The following is a 15,964-nucleotide window of genomic DNA, read 5'->3' as shown; positions in this document are numbered from 1 at the left end:
GAGTTATAGATGGTTGGTGCTGGGAATTGAACCTGGTTTCCCTAGAAGAGCAGCCAGTGCTCTTGGACCCAGAGTCCCTGTATCCATTCCCGTTTCACACAGTCTTCCTGCGTAGCCCAGGCTGTCCTGGATGCAATCTGACATTCCCTGCATCTGCTTCCAGAGTCTAGGATTATAGGTGTGCACGCTGTGCTGAGCCCCGCTTAAACTAGGGAAATTTCAAACATTGAGATTGCTTTTGAAAGAGTCTTTTAAAAGCGTACTCTTAATGTTCCTTTCTGTCCTCTCTCGTTAGGTTCTTAGACTTTCCTTTGTAAAAATTCTCTCTGCCTCTGCTTACATAATTGTGGTTGGTCTTGTCAACTGAATGGGGTTTAGAATCACCATAGAAACAAGCCCCTGGGCATGTCTCTGGGGGAGTTTCTGGTTTGGGTTGAGGCAGGAAGACTCACCCTTAATAAGGCAGCATCTCTCCAAAAGCTGGTGTTTGGACCGAAAGGGAGAAAGCACTCAACATCACTCATCTCTGCTTCCCGACTGAGCAGTGTGGCCGTTTGCCCAGTCCTGCTACCCCCACAGTGATAACGAAAAGCACCCTGGAACCAGGAGCTGAAATAGCCCTTCCTTACATTGTTTTAGCAGGGATTTTGCTTATTTTTGTTTATTTGTTTGTTTGAGACAGGGTTTCTCAGTGTAATCCTGGCTGTCCTGGAACTCACTCTATAGACCAGGCTGGCCTCAAACTTACAGAGATCGACCTGCCTTGGCCTCCTGAGTGCTAAGATTAAAGGCGTGTGCCACCACTGCCTGGCAGCAGGTTTCTTATAAAATAAGACAATGGTCTATAGTGATCTGTGTTCAGCTTCACTGGTTATATTTTTATAATTGTGAAATCTTCTGCCTGAATCTTTTTACTGAAGTTTAAGTTTAGATTATTTTACTTTTTCCCCCTCTTGTTTCTGTTTTGCTATTGGTGTTTTCGTTGATTTTTGTTTGTTTGTTTTGTATTTTATTTTGATTTTTTTTGAGACAGGGTTTCTTTGTGTAACAGTCCCTGATGTCCTGGTAACTTGCTTTGTGAACCAGACTGGCCTCAAATTCACAGAGACTCTCCTGCCTTCTGCCTCCTGATTATTGAGATTAAAGGTGGGTGCCACTATATCTGGGCAGACAAGGACTTATGTAGCCTAGGTTAGCTTCAGATTCAGTGTGTAATTGAGGCTGACCTTGAACTCCTGATTCTCGCGCCTCCACCTCCCGAGGACTGGGATGACAAGCACATACCCTACACCAGCATTGTAATTATACTTTGTGGCTTTGTAAATTTCATCACTGTTACTAAATGGTAACGACACATCAGAACTCTGAGTAGGTACCCATCATGTTTGAGGGCAACATTACCACCTCCCGTTTTCACTTTTAGGAAATGAATTTGAGCCAGGCAGGGGTGGCGCGTGCCTTTAATTCTAGCTCTCGGGACGTGGATCTCTGTGAATTCCAGGCCAGCCTGGTTCACACAGTGAGTCCCAGGCCAGCTGGACAGATGGGTTCAAGAACGCTCTGTTTCCTGGCCACGGTGATGTGAGCTGTTCCTCTCCGCCCTGCTCCCTTCCCCTGATGGACTGGCACCTTCAGAACTGTGAACTAGAATAAAATCTTCCCTCCTTAGATCCTTTATGTCAGGTATTTGTGACACCAACATGGTCTAATTAACACAGGAGGCCATCTTGAATCGCAGAGAAACGGTTCACCGAGGGACTAAGTTTCTCAGCAGGGCAAGAGTTGGGCAGCTACAGATGTTGTGGTGAATCCTCCAGGCCCCCATTCAGGGTGGAGACATCCATTCCCCTGGGTCTGCTGCCCTGATTTGTTGTTGTTTTTATCAGCTTGACGCAGGCTTGGGGTTACTCTGAGAAGAAGGAACCACATTTGAGAAAATGTGTTCCTGGGACTGGCCTGTAAGCCCGTGGTGCAGTTTCTTAATTAGTGATTGTGGGTCAGGCCTCCCTTGGGCTGTGTCCTCTAAGAAAGCAGCTGATCAGTCCAGTAAGCAGAGTTCCTCGGTGGCCTCTGCCTCAGTTCCTGCCTTCTGAGTTCCTCCCCTGGCTTCCGTCGATGGTGGACTGTGGAATAGACATGAACTAGACCCTTTCCTCCCCACGTGCTTTCAGTATGGCAACAGAAACCCTGAGTGACGCCTATGTCCTCTCAGTACGAGTGAGGCACAGCCTTATCTTCTCTCAGATGAGAGGGGAGCACAGCCCAGAGTGGTGGGGAGCACCTCTCATCCCAGTGCTCAGGAAACTAAGACAGAAGGGCTGGGACTTCAAGGCCAGCCTGGGATATACTGGTGAGACCCTGTCTCAAAAGAAAGCAAAACAAAACCCTATCATGGACCAAAACAAGTGTATTTTGGTGTTGGATTCTATGCCCCTTTGAGGGAAAACTGAGACCAGTGAGAGCTTGAATAGTCAACAGACACCCGGAGATCAGACTTGGGTTGAGGCCCGAGGAATAGGAAAGACTTTGGACATGCAGGAGCTGGGAAGGAACGGCCCACCAACCTGCCCATCAAAATTCCGCGGGCATTTTTATTTTCATTATGCTTTATTGATTTTTATGGAAAAAATATGAGTGTCTAGTGTGCATGCAGGCACATGCACCGTATGTATGCACCTGTTTGCTGCAGAGGTCAGAAGAGGGCCGCTAGGTGCTATGGAACTAGAGTTCCAGATGGCTGTGAGCTGCCGTGTGGGTGTTTGCAACCATACCTGGTCCTCTGCAAGAACAGCAGGTACTCTTAACCACAGACCTGTCTCTCCGACATGTTGGTGGACATTTTTAGCTTTTCTTCTCCCCTAGACACAGTCCCATTTTATAAGCCATCTGGACACAGTCACAATCGTTTCGTACTTCGTGGAGCTGAGATCAAATTGGAGTGCTTTTTATTTATTTATTTTTATTTATATTATTTTTTTTTTGAGACAAGGTTTCTCTGTGTAGCTTTGGAGCCTGTCCTGGAACTCGCTCTGTAGACCAGGCTGGCCTTGAACTCACAGAGATCCACCTGCCTCTGTCTCCCAAGTGCTGGGATTAAAGATGTGCACCACCAGCGCCTGGCCAAATTGGGGTGCTTTGGAAGGAACTTAGCTTCCCATTCTGGCCCTTGGGTTGCTGTTCACAAACACTGAGAGAAACACCCTAAAGGAAGGAAGTTGTTTGGACAGTTTCAGTTCATGGCCAGTAGGCTCCATTGCTGTGGGCCTGTGAGGAAGCAGAACCCCATGGGGACAGAAGGCTGCCACAGAGCCAAGTTGCTGGCCTCATGGTGTCGAGGAAGTGGAGAGGAGAACAAGAGAGAGCCATAGACAAGACACCTTCCAAGTCATACTCCTGTTAGCTGCATTTTTCTTTCCACTTCCATAGCTGCTCTCCTTTCCACGACAGTGTGTACCAACGCCCGGGAGAGCCCTGAGTGGGAGGAGGGCTGAGACGATGTTTCCTTCGATGGAACTGGTGCTGAGTTTGCAGGCTGAAGCTCTGGTCTTTGAGAGTAGCTCGTCTGCAGGAACAGATACTACTGTCCCGGCCTCCTGCTGTGGCTCTTCCGGTTTGCTTCTCTACCTGGAGTTCAGGCATTGAGGGAGCTGGGTACTTTGTTGGGAGGCCTGTGGGGTCAGAAGGGACAATGTCTGCCTGAGAGCACTGAGAAATGATGTCTCAAGTTCCTAGAGGAGGGAACAATTTATAGAGTGTGAAGGAGGGGTGGAGGAGGGGAGACCACGGAGATAATTCCCACATAGTGACTCATAGAAGCTAGATTGAGGTCACCAGGAGATGGACTGCCCATGGAGTAGAGAGGAGGGAGCCAGGCTGATGGGTGGGGGAGAGAGGTCCCTGAAGAGGTGTGTGTTTGGCAGGGGTGGGGGTTAATAGGGTAGGAAGGAGCTGAAGACTTCCTCCAGGTCCCACTCCCTAAGTCTCTGTTGTCTCCCAAATAAGCAGCACTAAGCTGGGTGACCTGGTGAGGTAAGGGACCCCGTGAGCCTGTAGGCCTTTCCTGTTCAAACCCTTGCTGTTGGCCTTGACCGCTTCATTACAGGGACAACTGGTCTGCCAGTCACAGGACCGCGCTCCAGCCTCCATCATCGAATATTTCTGAGTGTATCCTTGGATGGTGCTTTACCTTAGTCAGTTTCTGGGTACTCACTAAGTATCATTAGCTCCGAAGGTTCTCCTAGTCTCCTGAGGACAGCCCCCTTCAACTCCATACTTAGGTTAAAAAGCTGATGCTAAGGGCGTGGCTTCCTTTTTTTTTTTTTTTTAAATAAAATCATTGAAGTGACTCGGTTTTCATCCTTCTTCCCACCGGGCCACAAGGGAGTCTGTCACAGAGGTAAAGGAAATGTCACTCCCTGTGATGACGACAAACAGCTCTCATCACCATCCCCACCCCACAATTCCTGCTTCTTGCCCAGCTCAAGCTTCTCCCCAAAACACTTTGGCTGAGGAAAAGAAAGCCTTGGACCCGCCACCCTAACCCACTTTCATGCATATAAATACTCTCGGTCCCACCCTCCAGGCCCAAGCCCATTTAACCCTCAGTTCAGGTTCATACAGGAACCGTGGTTACTGCAGAAACTCAAAAGAGAAAAAAAAAAACCAAAAACCGAAAGGGGAAGAAACAATGACGAAAGTGTGGAAGGGAACACAAAGTCCTAGCTGGCTCTAAGCCCAGGAATTCTGCCCCACAAGCCCACTCAGCTTGGCAGCTTCCTCTGCCTTAATTTATGCATTGAGTAACAGCCCCCTACCCCCCAACTTCACAGTCCCAATCTTGTTCCTTCTGAGATTCTCAGCACTCAGGACAGTGTATGGCAGGGTGGAAATTCAGCTAACATCTATTGGTTGAGACAGATTTAAGTGATGGTGGTGGAGGAGGAGGAGGAAGAACGGGTAACTGGACAGCTGACAACCATCTTCCTCTAGTAAATAGGGCCCTTCTTCATTAGACGGAGTCTCTCAGTGTAGCCCGGGTTGCCTTGGTATCTGGAGCTCCAGGTGAGGCTTGCTGGGCTCCCGCACAGCCTGCAGCTCCAGCGTGGTCCCATGCCACAGCTCCTTTCATCCTGTCCACTCTCTTCTCTCCTTGTGCCTCTTGGCTCTTCAGCTCTCGCAATGCTTCGCGAGGACACTGGCTTTCCTTGGCAACATGGTCACTATTAGCGGCTCATTGGCTGCATTCAGCTGTATTGGTGACATTCCAGGCTTCAGGCAGAGTCACTCATTTTTGCATCAGGTCTCCCGGAGCAGGCATGACAGGCTGTTGGGAGTCACGTGATGTGGGTGCTGCGAGCTGAACTCTCATCTGGAGGAGCAGGAAGCCCTCTTAGCTATTGAGTCTTCTCCAGTCCTGAGACTCATTAATGTTTTTTTAAAGGAGGTTCAGTTAGCCGGGCGGTGGTGGCGCACGCCTTTATTCCCGGCACCCGGGAGGCAGAGACAGGCGGATCTCTGTGAGTCTGAGGCCAGCCTGGTCTACAGAGTGAGTTCCAGAGCAGCCAGGGCCACACAGAGAAACCCTGTCTCGAAAAAACAAAAACAAAACAAAAAAACAAAAAAAAACCCAACCAACCAAAAAAAAAAAACCAAACAAACAAATAAACAAAAAAACAAAACAAAAACAGTGGTTCAGTTGATGTTAAAACTGCAGTGCAGTCCAGCATGGTCGCGTCTGTGTCGGGGGTGGGCTAGAGGGCCGGAAGGTACACGTGGCTAACTTCCCAGGACTCTGGAAGGGGGTGGAGTCAGGGGGATCTCAAGTCTGAGACAAATGAAAATGAAAAACAACCAAACCAAAACAAAATGTAGTGTGTTCAAACACTTTTTAAAAGCAAATAACAATAACACCCCCCCCCCCAAGCTTTAGGGGCTGAAGAGATGGTTCAGGGGTTAAGAGCACATTTTGCTCTTTCAGAGGACCCAAGTTCTATTCCCAGTACACACAAATAACTCATAACCACTAGTAAATCCAGTTCCAGAGGACATGACACCCTCTTCTGGCCTTAGGCAGTACACACCTGGTGCATACGCATAAATGCAGACAAAACATTCATACAAATAAAAGAAGAATGAATAAGTCTTAGACAATGCTTGGTGATTTTGGATCCACAGCTTGAGAAGGTCAAATGCAGTTTGTATTCTTGCTACACCTAACTCAGCCCCTCAACCTTCTACATTAGCACAGCACACTCGTTTCGATTCCTGAACATGCATTGATGTGTCGTTATTAACCAAAGTCTCTACTCCATTTGGATTTCCTTAATTTTTGCATTGGATCCTTCTGTTTGCTTGCTTTCTGTTCCAGGTTCTGTCTGAGGATCCTAGAAACTGGGAGACTCCTGGCTTTCCCCGTGGGCTCTTTTGGCTGTGGGGAGGGCTGCTTGGTTGCAGACCGCCTCCCTCTGAAGTTCATCCGCTTTGACCGTGGTGAGAGCAAAGCTCCCAGGGCCCAGAAGACAAGGACATCGAATGCCATTTTCATCGGATCCCATCAAGTTCGAAGCTGTCACGTGATTTGTGACTGCTGACGTTGACTCTGACCCCCTGGCTCCTGTGTTTGTCAGCCTTTCCCACCGTGAGATCACTTTTGTCCTGAGCTTTTCATAATGTCCCAGTGTGTTCCTTCTCTAAATAGTGTTCTTTTGAGGTGCAGGCTTTTATTTTGAGAAACAACTTTTTTTCTTTCTTTTCTTCTCTTTCTGCCTTCCCTCCTGCCGTCTCTCTTTGTTTGTCTGCCCCCCCTTCTGTCTTTGTCTGTTTTTTTGAGACAGGATCTCACTCTGGCTAGCCTGGCATTTGGATGTAGACCAGGCTGGCCTCAAACTTACACAGATCTCCTGCCTCTGCATCCCAAGCACTGGGCTTAAAGGTGTGCGCCATCACACTTCTATCGTATTTTTTCCTCTTTTTTTATTTTAATGTTGGAGGAGGGCTGGAGAGAGAGTTCTCAAGGTAAAGGTACCTGCTACCGAGGCTGATGATCTGAGTTCAAGTACCGGGGCCCCATTGTGGCAGGAAAGAACAGACTCTCACAAGTTGTCCTTTGATCTCCACATACTACAAACACACACACACACACACACACACACACACACACACACACAGGAGTTACATACACGTCACACTGGCTTAAATAGATTGTATGGGATTTCACATAGCAGATCTAGCTCCTCCTTACTATTTATGCAGTCATTTGCTAATATGCTTATGGACTCGTGGATATTGATCTTACACTCCAGTTTATAATCCAGTACTACCCTCTTTATTTTGGCTCTCAAGGCAGCCCAGCTTTGGGCATAGAGAGCTCTCCCCTGGATCCTGTGACCCTTTGGCATTCTATGGGAATGTTTGTCCCTACCTGCATGTATGCTGAAGGCCTAACCTGCAATATGCTGGTAACTAACCATCTGATCAGGTCATGAGGGTGGTGCCTTCTTGATAAGTTAGTGCCTTATAAGAAGATACAAAGAACTAGCCCTCTGTGGTCCTGCAACCTCTCCCCAGCCTGTGTATAGAGGTCACAGGGAGTCGGTAGTCACTGACAAACTGGTGTCTACCACGAGGTATGGCATCATATGACTACCAGTTCCAGAACTCAGGAGGCTGAGGCCAGCCTGGGCTATAGGGAATGGTGTTTGTTCGGTTGGAACCTAACCTGTCCTTCTACTTTTTCAAATTGGCTTACTGCGTCTGCAGAGAAACCTATTATTGGGCTACAGAAAACCTACTATTATTGTCTCAAAAACAAATAAATGAACAAGGGGCTTGCTGTGGGACAGTGGTCTGTATTGTAAATAAATGCTGATTGGCTAGTAGCCAGGCAGGAAGTAGAGGTGGGGCGACCAGGCAGGAAGTAGAGGTGGGGCGACCAGGCAGGAAGTAGAGGTGGGGCGACCAGGCAGGAAGTAGAGGCGGGGCAACGAGAATTCTGAGAGGAGGGAAGTTTCAGTCTGCAGTTATCACCCAGATACAGAGCAAGTAAGATGTGACTGCCTCGCCGACAAAGATACCAAGCCACGTGGCTAACACAGACAAGAATTATGGGCTATATAAGTTATAAGAGTTAATAAGAAGCCTGAGATACTAGGCCAATAAGTTTATAATTAATGTAAACCTCTGTGTGATTTCTTTGGGACTTAACAACTGTGGGAACCAGGCAGGACCGAAACTTCAGTCAACAGAATGGTGTGCCAACGTGGGGCTGACCAAATCCACTTAAAAGCCTGAGAGCACTTGGGAAGTTATTCTAGATGGAAAAGAATAGAGTTAAGCATGGCTTCTTGACAGCAGCACTTTCTCGGGTGGGCTCTGCTTGCTAGAGGCAAGCACTCTCATTAAAGAGAAGCTTCCTGCCTCAGTTTTAGCTGCAAAACCTTGCAGCTCTTTTAAGAGGTCTTGCCACGAAACACTTAAAATGGTGTTGCTGAAAAGCTGACCGCATACTTTTTGGTGGTGGCAGGGACCTTGAAACGCCATAGAGTTGTGGCAATAAACCTCTTTCATGAGGCTAGACTCTAAGGAATGAGCTGTATCCAGCTGTCAAGTCACGGCTTTAATCCTAGCCATATCGCTTAGCAAATTAAAGACTCATGGTCAGAAAAAGAGAGATATAGGGTAAAGATAGATCCAAAGATGAAGAAAACATCTAAACGTTTTACTGTGTATTTAAAAATATGTGTAGGCAGCTGGGCGGTGGTGGCGCACACCTTTAATCCCAGCACTCAGGAGGCAGAGACAGGCGGATCTCTGTGAGTTTGAGGCCAGCCTGGTCTACAAGAGCTAGTTCCAGGACAGGAACCACAAAGCTACGGAGAAACCCTGTCTTGAAAAATCCAAAAGATAAAAAAATAAAAATATATGTAGGCTCGGGAGAAAAAAACCCGATAAAGTCCTTAAAAGAAAAAAGAAAAAAAGAGAGTAGTTGGGTGTGGTGGCACACACCTTTAATCCCAACACTTGGGAGGCAGAGGCAGATGAATCTCTGTGAGTTCAAGGTGTGGTGACACACACTTTTAATCCCAACATTTAGGAGGTAGAGGCAGGTGTATCTCTGTGAATTCAAGGACAACCTGGTCTACAGAGTGAATGCCAGGACAACCAAAGATACACAGAGAAACCCTGTCTCAAAAAGCCAAAAATTAAAACTAAAATAAAAATAAAAGAAATAGAGGTTAAAATAAAGCCACAAATAGATGAAAAACACATAGAGAATCTGTATACTGTATGTTATAGTGTTTTTTTTAATTGTTTGATGACTGAGGAAGGAGCAAAAGCTGCTAAAAGACATTTGATTATAAATGTTGCTGGATTAATCATATATATATATATATATATAATGCTTTGACTTTAAATTTTAAGTCAAAAGATATATTACTTTGGAGAAGAGCTTTTGCTTTTGTTTCCACAGGAAGTGAGGGACTGTGAATTCATTCTTCATTAAGAAAAATCATGTTTGACCAAGGAAGACCACCTGAGAAATCTCTGATAGGAGGAATGGCCCAGATGTCTGAGTTGTTCATCCAGAACAGTTCAAAGACAGCTGCCTGAGATGATCAAGCCTCACAGGATACTCCAGTCAGGACTTGATCATATTTCTAAATTTTCTTTAGATATCCATGAGATTTTCAGTGCCCCCTAATCAGCAGAAAGTAGCTTGGAAAACTATACCCACATTCCCCCAAAAATGGATTATGGATGTTTGCCTTTGTTTAGAATGTTGGTTACAAGTTGTTATGGATAATGATCAGTAGAAAAGCTAAACAAAGAAGATTCGATTCAGAGTTCTTGTCTTGAAAAAAACAAGGGGGGAAAGTTGTGTGGGACAATGGTCTGTGCCCTGCTACTTGTATTTTAAATAAATACTGATTGGCCAGTGGCCAGACAGAAAGTTGCGAAGAGGAATGCTTGGGAGGTCTTTATTGGTTAATGAATAAAGAAACTGTCTTGGCCTGTGATAGGGTGAAAAAACAGAGCTGGTGGGGAAAACTAAGTTGAATGCTGGGATAAAGGAGGTAGAGGCAGAGAGAAGCCATGGAGCCTCTGGAGACAATGCTGTGAACTTTACCCAGTAAGCCACAGTCATGTGGCAATATACAAATGAATAGAAATGGGTTAAATTAATATAAGAGTTAGCCAATAAGAAGCTAGAGCTAATGGGCCAAGCAGTGATTTAATTAATACAGTTTATATGTGATTATTTTTGGTCTAAGCTAGCTGGGCGGCCGGGAGCCCAGGCAGGAAGTAGAGGAGGGGCAACAAGAATTCTAAAAAGAGGGAAGTTTCAGTCTGCAGACATCACCTAGACAGAGAGGAAGCCAGATACAGAGCAAGCAAAATGTGACCACCTCCCCAAAAAGTTACCAAGTCACGTGGCTAACACAGACAAGAATAACTAATACAAGTTATGAGTTAATAAGAAGCCTGAGCTACTAGGCCATTCAGTTTATAATTAATGTAGACCTCTGTGTGTTTATTTGGGACTGAATGACTGTGAGACTGGGCGAGACAGAAACCTCAATCAACAGGACTGGAGAGGTGGTTCTGGCAGAGGACCCAGGTTTGGATCTTACGGCCCACATAATGACACACAACTACCCCTAACTCCAGTTTCAGGGCATCTGACACCCTCTTCTGATCTCTATGGGCATCAAACATGCATGTGGCACACATATATACGTATGTAGGCAAAATACTCATATGCATTAAAAAAAAAACAAACCTGGTTGGAGAAATGGTTCAGCTGGTAAAAGTGCTTACCACCAGGCCTGGTGACCTGAGTTGAAGTCCCCAAGACCCATATGGTACAAAGAGGAAACGGATTCCTGTAAGTCCTCTGACCTCCACGACCATGGCATGGCACATGTGTATCCACACACGCTCACATACACAAATAAAAACATACCATAAGCCTAAAAATAAAAATAAACACAACAGAAATGCCAACAACCAAGGACAGATATTGAGAAATTAATTAGTCTTATTCACGCCAGCAGGTTATGAGATGTTGCTTTTGCATACCGAAATACACATCCTCGTTGGTTTGTTTTGAGCTCTTCCTGTCTGTCACTCCAGGCTACACATTCTTCTTTGCATTTCTTACCCTGGTTCTAGCATCGGTCACTTCTCCGAGGAAAGTGGTTGCTCTGGTTGGAGAATGGTACCGGAAACTAAGAGCAGTGTGTTTTAGATGGCTATTCTGGGCCTTCTGGGAGCAGGTGCTAGCTTCTTCTCAGGTCTGTTGTCCTAACCTGCAGGATGACACTACGATGTAGATACTGTCACTCTACAGATAGGAAGGGAGGTTAAGCTAGGCTAGATGCCAGCCAGCATCATCCTGTCATCCTGTTTTGTCTCTAAAGAAAATCCACTTTTGCCGGGCGGTGGTGGCACACGCTTTTAGATCCCAGCACTCGGGAGGCAGAGGCAGGCGGATCTCTGTGAGTTTGAGGCCAGCCTGGTCTACAAGAGCTAGTTCCAGGACAGGAATCAAAAAAAAAAAAAGCTACGGAGAAACCCTGTCTTGAAAAAGAAAAAAGAAAAGAAAATCCACTTTTTATGATGAAGACTGGTGTCCTATGTACCAGAGATAAACAAATTTCTGTTTATCTTCAGATACCGCAGATGCTGAAGTAATTTACCTCACACCCATTATTTGATAGGGCATTGTGCTTATTCTGTGAGGTGAAGACATGAAATGACAGCCTCTCAGATCCATGGGAATAAAGGATTTAAAATTTGAACTAAATGCATTTTTCTTGGTTTTCTGAGACAGGGCTTCTCTGTATAGCTTTGGAGCCTGTCCTGGAACTTGCTCTGTAGACCACTCTGGCCTCAAACTCAAAGAGATCTGCCTGCCTCTGCCTCCCGAGTGCTGGGATTAAAGGTGTGCACCACCACCACCATCAGGTATGCATTTTTTATTATGAGAATATCATGAACCTGTGGAAGCCATGAAATTGATTGTGGTTGTTGGTATGAGAAATGTCCCTAGTAGGCTTAGGTATGTGAGCATTTGGTCTCCAGTTGGCGGCACTGTTTGGGAAGGTTATGAAACCTTTAGGAGGTGTGGCTTTGCTGGAGGAGGTTTGCTACTGGTGGAAGGCTTAAGGGTTTATAGTCTCACCTCACTTCAGTTCCCTCTCTGCTTCATGCCTATGGACAGAGATGTGATCCCTCCGTTTTCTGCTCTGGCTGCCTGCTGCCATGCGTCCCCCACCATTGCGAACTCCCCCTCTGGAACCGTAAGTCAACGTAAACCCTTTCTTCCAGAGTCACTTTGGTCATGGTATTTTAGAAGTTGGTATCAGAAGCGGGGTATTGGTCCTAGTGGGAGAGATATCATTACATGTACAGATGGCAAGTATTTATCCTCACGTGCGAAGACTCACATATACTCACATGGCACACAACTGCCTTCTGTGCACAATGACATCTTACTGCATACGATAATGATATTCAACATGTGGGAAAGCGGGTTTTAGTAGTTATTGATAATCCTTGCCAATTGTTGAAGTTTGCATTGCTGACTTTCTCTGTTATGCATAGGATTCATATATGAACCTGAGGCTGTTATATGATGATAAACTAGTGTCTTAGCTTTTAGAATTCTAGATCATGTCCTCATAGGTAAAACCTCAAGGATGAGGCCCATGTTTCAGGAGAGAGAACATACCTGTCAGTCTGAGTGACCAACGCTTCCAACAGGAAGATCCACTATTTCAAGTGATATCCATTGATTTGTTGGCTCAGCAACCCCTCATTTTCACTGAGAACAGCTCCTCCATGTTAGTGCACTGTGCCCTGTCCCTGGTCATTCAATCACTAATGGAGGAGCACTTGACCCAACTGGGCCAGTTTTAGAGAGCTTGCCTGAAACTCTTAGAACAAGAACTTAAAAAGATAGATGGATTTTCTTTACTACTGAGGCTGTCAACATTGAAGCTACCCATGGCCAGTTTAAGAGCAAGCAGAAAAATATAAGGAGAGAGGGGGAGAGAGAAAGAGAGAGAGATTGGTTTTGGTTCTGACATGATCTAGATATTTAATGAAGAGAACCAGAAAATCTTTCATGACACTCTCACACACACACACACACACACACACACACACACTTAGGCAGGGTCTTCCTGTATAGCCCCAGCTAACCTGGAACTCTCTGTGTAGACCAGGCTGGTCTCAAACTTACAAAGGCCTATATCTGCCTACTGAATGCTAAGATTAAAGATGAGCAGCACCAAGCCACACCTAATGTCCTATTTTATAATCCTAGTACTAAATAGGTGGAGGCAGGAAGATTGCAAGTTTGAGGCCACACAGGCCTAATAGAAAGACTGTGGCTGGGTGGTGGTGGAGCATTCCTTTAATCCCAGCACTTGGGTGGCAAAGGCAGGTGGAGCTTTGTGAGTTCAAGGCCAACCTGGCCTACAAAAGCTAGTTCCAGGGCAGGCTTCAAAACTACAGAGAAACAAAACAAAACAAAATAAAATAAGAAAGAAAGATTGTATAAAAACAAAATAAAATTTTTAGGGCATGGGAGGCAGAGGCAGGTGAAGTCTCTGAGTTTGAGGCTAGCCTGGTCTCCGGGCCATCCAGGGCTGTATAGTGAGACTCAGTCTACCAAAACAAAGCAAAGCAAAACAAAACAGAAACTCAAAACAAAAATTAAATCCTCAAACACAAAGAAAATTAACAAACAAAACCCAAACAGTCAACTTCTTTCTTAATCAAAGGATCCTTACTCAATGCACTATAATAATCTCTGAAAGTGCTAATAAAGCACGGCAAATGAGAGACTCCAGTCTGTGACGGTTGGTCTCTCAGTTCTCAGGATAGGACACAGTCCAGACCAGACCACCAGCCAGGGTGATTTGCTGTGTTAAGTTTTCTAAGAAACTTTCCTTAACACTTATTATCCTTAAATTTGCAAAAGAAACTTCAGTTTATCTGGATTTCAGATAAGAGTTTTCGGGGGTCTGGAGAGATGGCTCAGAGGTTGAGGGCACTGACTGTTCTTCCATAGGTCCTGAGTTCAATTCCCAGCAACCCACATGGCGGCTCCCAACCATCTGTACTGACATCTGGTGCCCTCTTCTGGCCTGCGGGCATACATGGAGGCTGAACACTGTGTACATAATAAATAAATAAATAAAAAAGAGTTTTCAAGTAGGGTGTGGTGTATAAAGCTCAAGAAAATGAAAGAAGATTCCCGTGAGTTCAAGGCCAGCTTGGAGTAGTAGCTCTAGACCAGCCTGAGCTATAGTGTGAGGCCAAGTCTTTTTTTTTTCCTGAGACAGGGTTCTCTGTGTAGCCTTGACTGTCCTGGAATTCACGATGTAGACCAGGAAGGCTTAGAACTCAGAGATTCACCTGCCTCTGCCTCCCGAGTACTGGGATTCCAAAAACTGAGCTGAAGAGGTGGCTCAGAGCACTGACTGCTCTTACAAAGGGCCAGGTTTCAGTGATTAGCACCCACATGGCAGATCACAACTGTTACTCCAGTTCCAAGAGATATGTCACCCTCTCCTGGTGTCTGAAAGCACTGCACACACATGGTGCACATACATGTAGGCAAAACACTCATACATGTGATAAATAAACCAATAGATAAAAATACTACTTAAAAACAAAAGACACACCAACCCCGCAACTGACAAAGGTCTGATCTCCAAAATATATAAAGAACTCATGAAACTAGACCGTAAAAGGCTAATCAACCCAATTATAAAATGGGGCACTGAGCTGAACAGAGAATTCTCAACAGAAGAAGTTCAAATGGCCAAAAGACACTTAAGGTCATGCTCAACTTCCTTAGCGATCAGGGAAATGCAAATCAAGACAACTTTAAGATACCATCTTACACCTGTCAGAATGGCTAAAATCAAAAACACCAGTGATAGCCTTTGCTGGAGAGGTTGTGGAGAAAGGGGTACACTCATCCATTGCTTGATGGGAATGCAAACTTGTGCAACCACTCTGGAAAGCAGTGTGGCGGTTTCTCAGGAAATTCGGGATCAACCTACCCCTGGACCCAGCAATACCACTCTTGGGAATATACCCAAGAGAGGCCTTATCATACAACAAAAGTATATGCTCTACTATGTTCATAGCAGCATTGTTTGTAATAGCCAGAACCTGGAAACAACCTAGATGCCCTTCAATGGAAGAATGGATGAAGAAAGTATGGAATATATACATATTAGAGTACTACTCAGCAGTAAAAAACAAGGACTTCTTGAAGTTTGCATACAAATGGATGGAAATAGAAAACACTATCCTGAGTGAGGTAAGCCAGACCCAAAAAGAGTAACATGGGATGTACTCACTCATATTTGGTTTCTAGCCATAAATAAAGGACATTGAGCCTATAATTAGTGATCCTAGAGAAGCTAAATAAGGAGAACCCAAAGAAAAACATATAGGCATCCTCCTGAATATTAACCTTCATCAGGCGATGAAAGGAGACAGAGACAGAGATCGAATTTGGAGCACAGGACAGAAATCTCAAGGTCCAAATCAGGAGCAGAAGGAGAGAGAGCATGAGCATGGAACTCAGGACCGCGAGGGGTGCACCCACACACTGAGACAATGGGGATGTTCTATCAGGAACTCACCAAGGCCAGCTGGCCTGGGTCTGAAAAAGCATGGGATAAAACCGGACTTGCTGAACATAGTGGACAATGAGAACTACTGAGAACTCAAGAACAATGGCAGTGGGTTTTTGATCTTACTGCACATACTGGCTTTGTGGGAGCCTAGGCAGTTTGGATGCTCACCTTACTAGACCTGGATGGAGGTGGGTGGTCCTTGGACTTCCCACTGGGCAGGGAATCCTGATAGCTCTATGGGCTGACAAGGGAGGGGAACTTGATTGGGGGAGGGGGAGGGAAATGGGAGGAGGTGGCGG

This window comes from Microtus oregoni, unplaced genomic scaffold (genome assembly GCF_018167655.1).
Source record: "Microtus oregoni isolate MIOR12 unplaced genomic scaffold, Mior012 000006F_ref0000085, whole genome shotgun sequence".
Classification (NCBI taxonomy): domain Eukaryota; kingdom Metazoa; phylum Chordata; class Mammalia; order Rodentia; family Cricetidae; genus Microtus; species Microtus oregoni.
The sequence above is the reverse complement of the archived record's forward strand: the minus strand, read 5'-3'. Positions refer to the sequence as shown.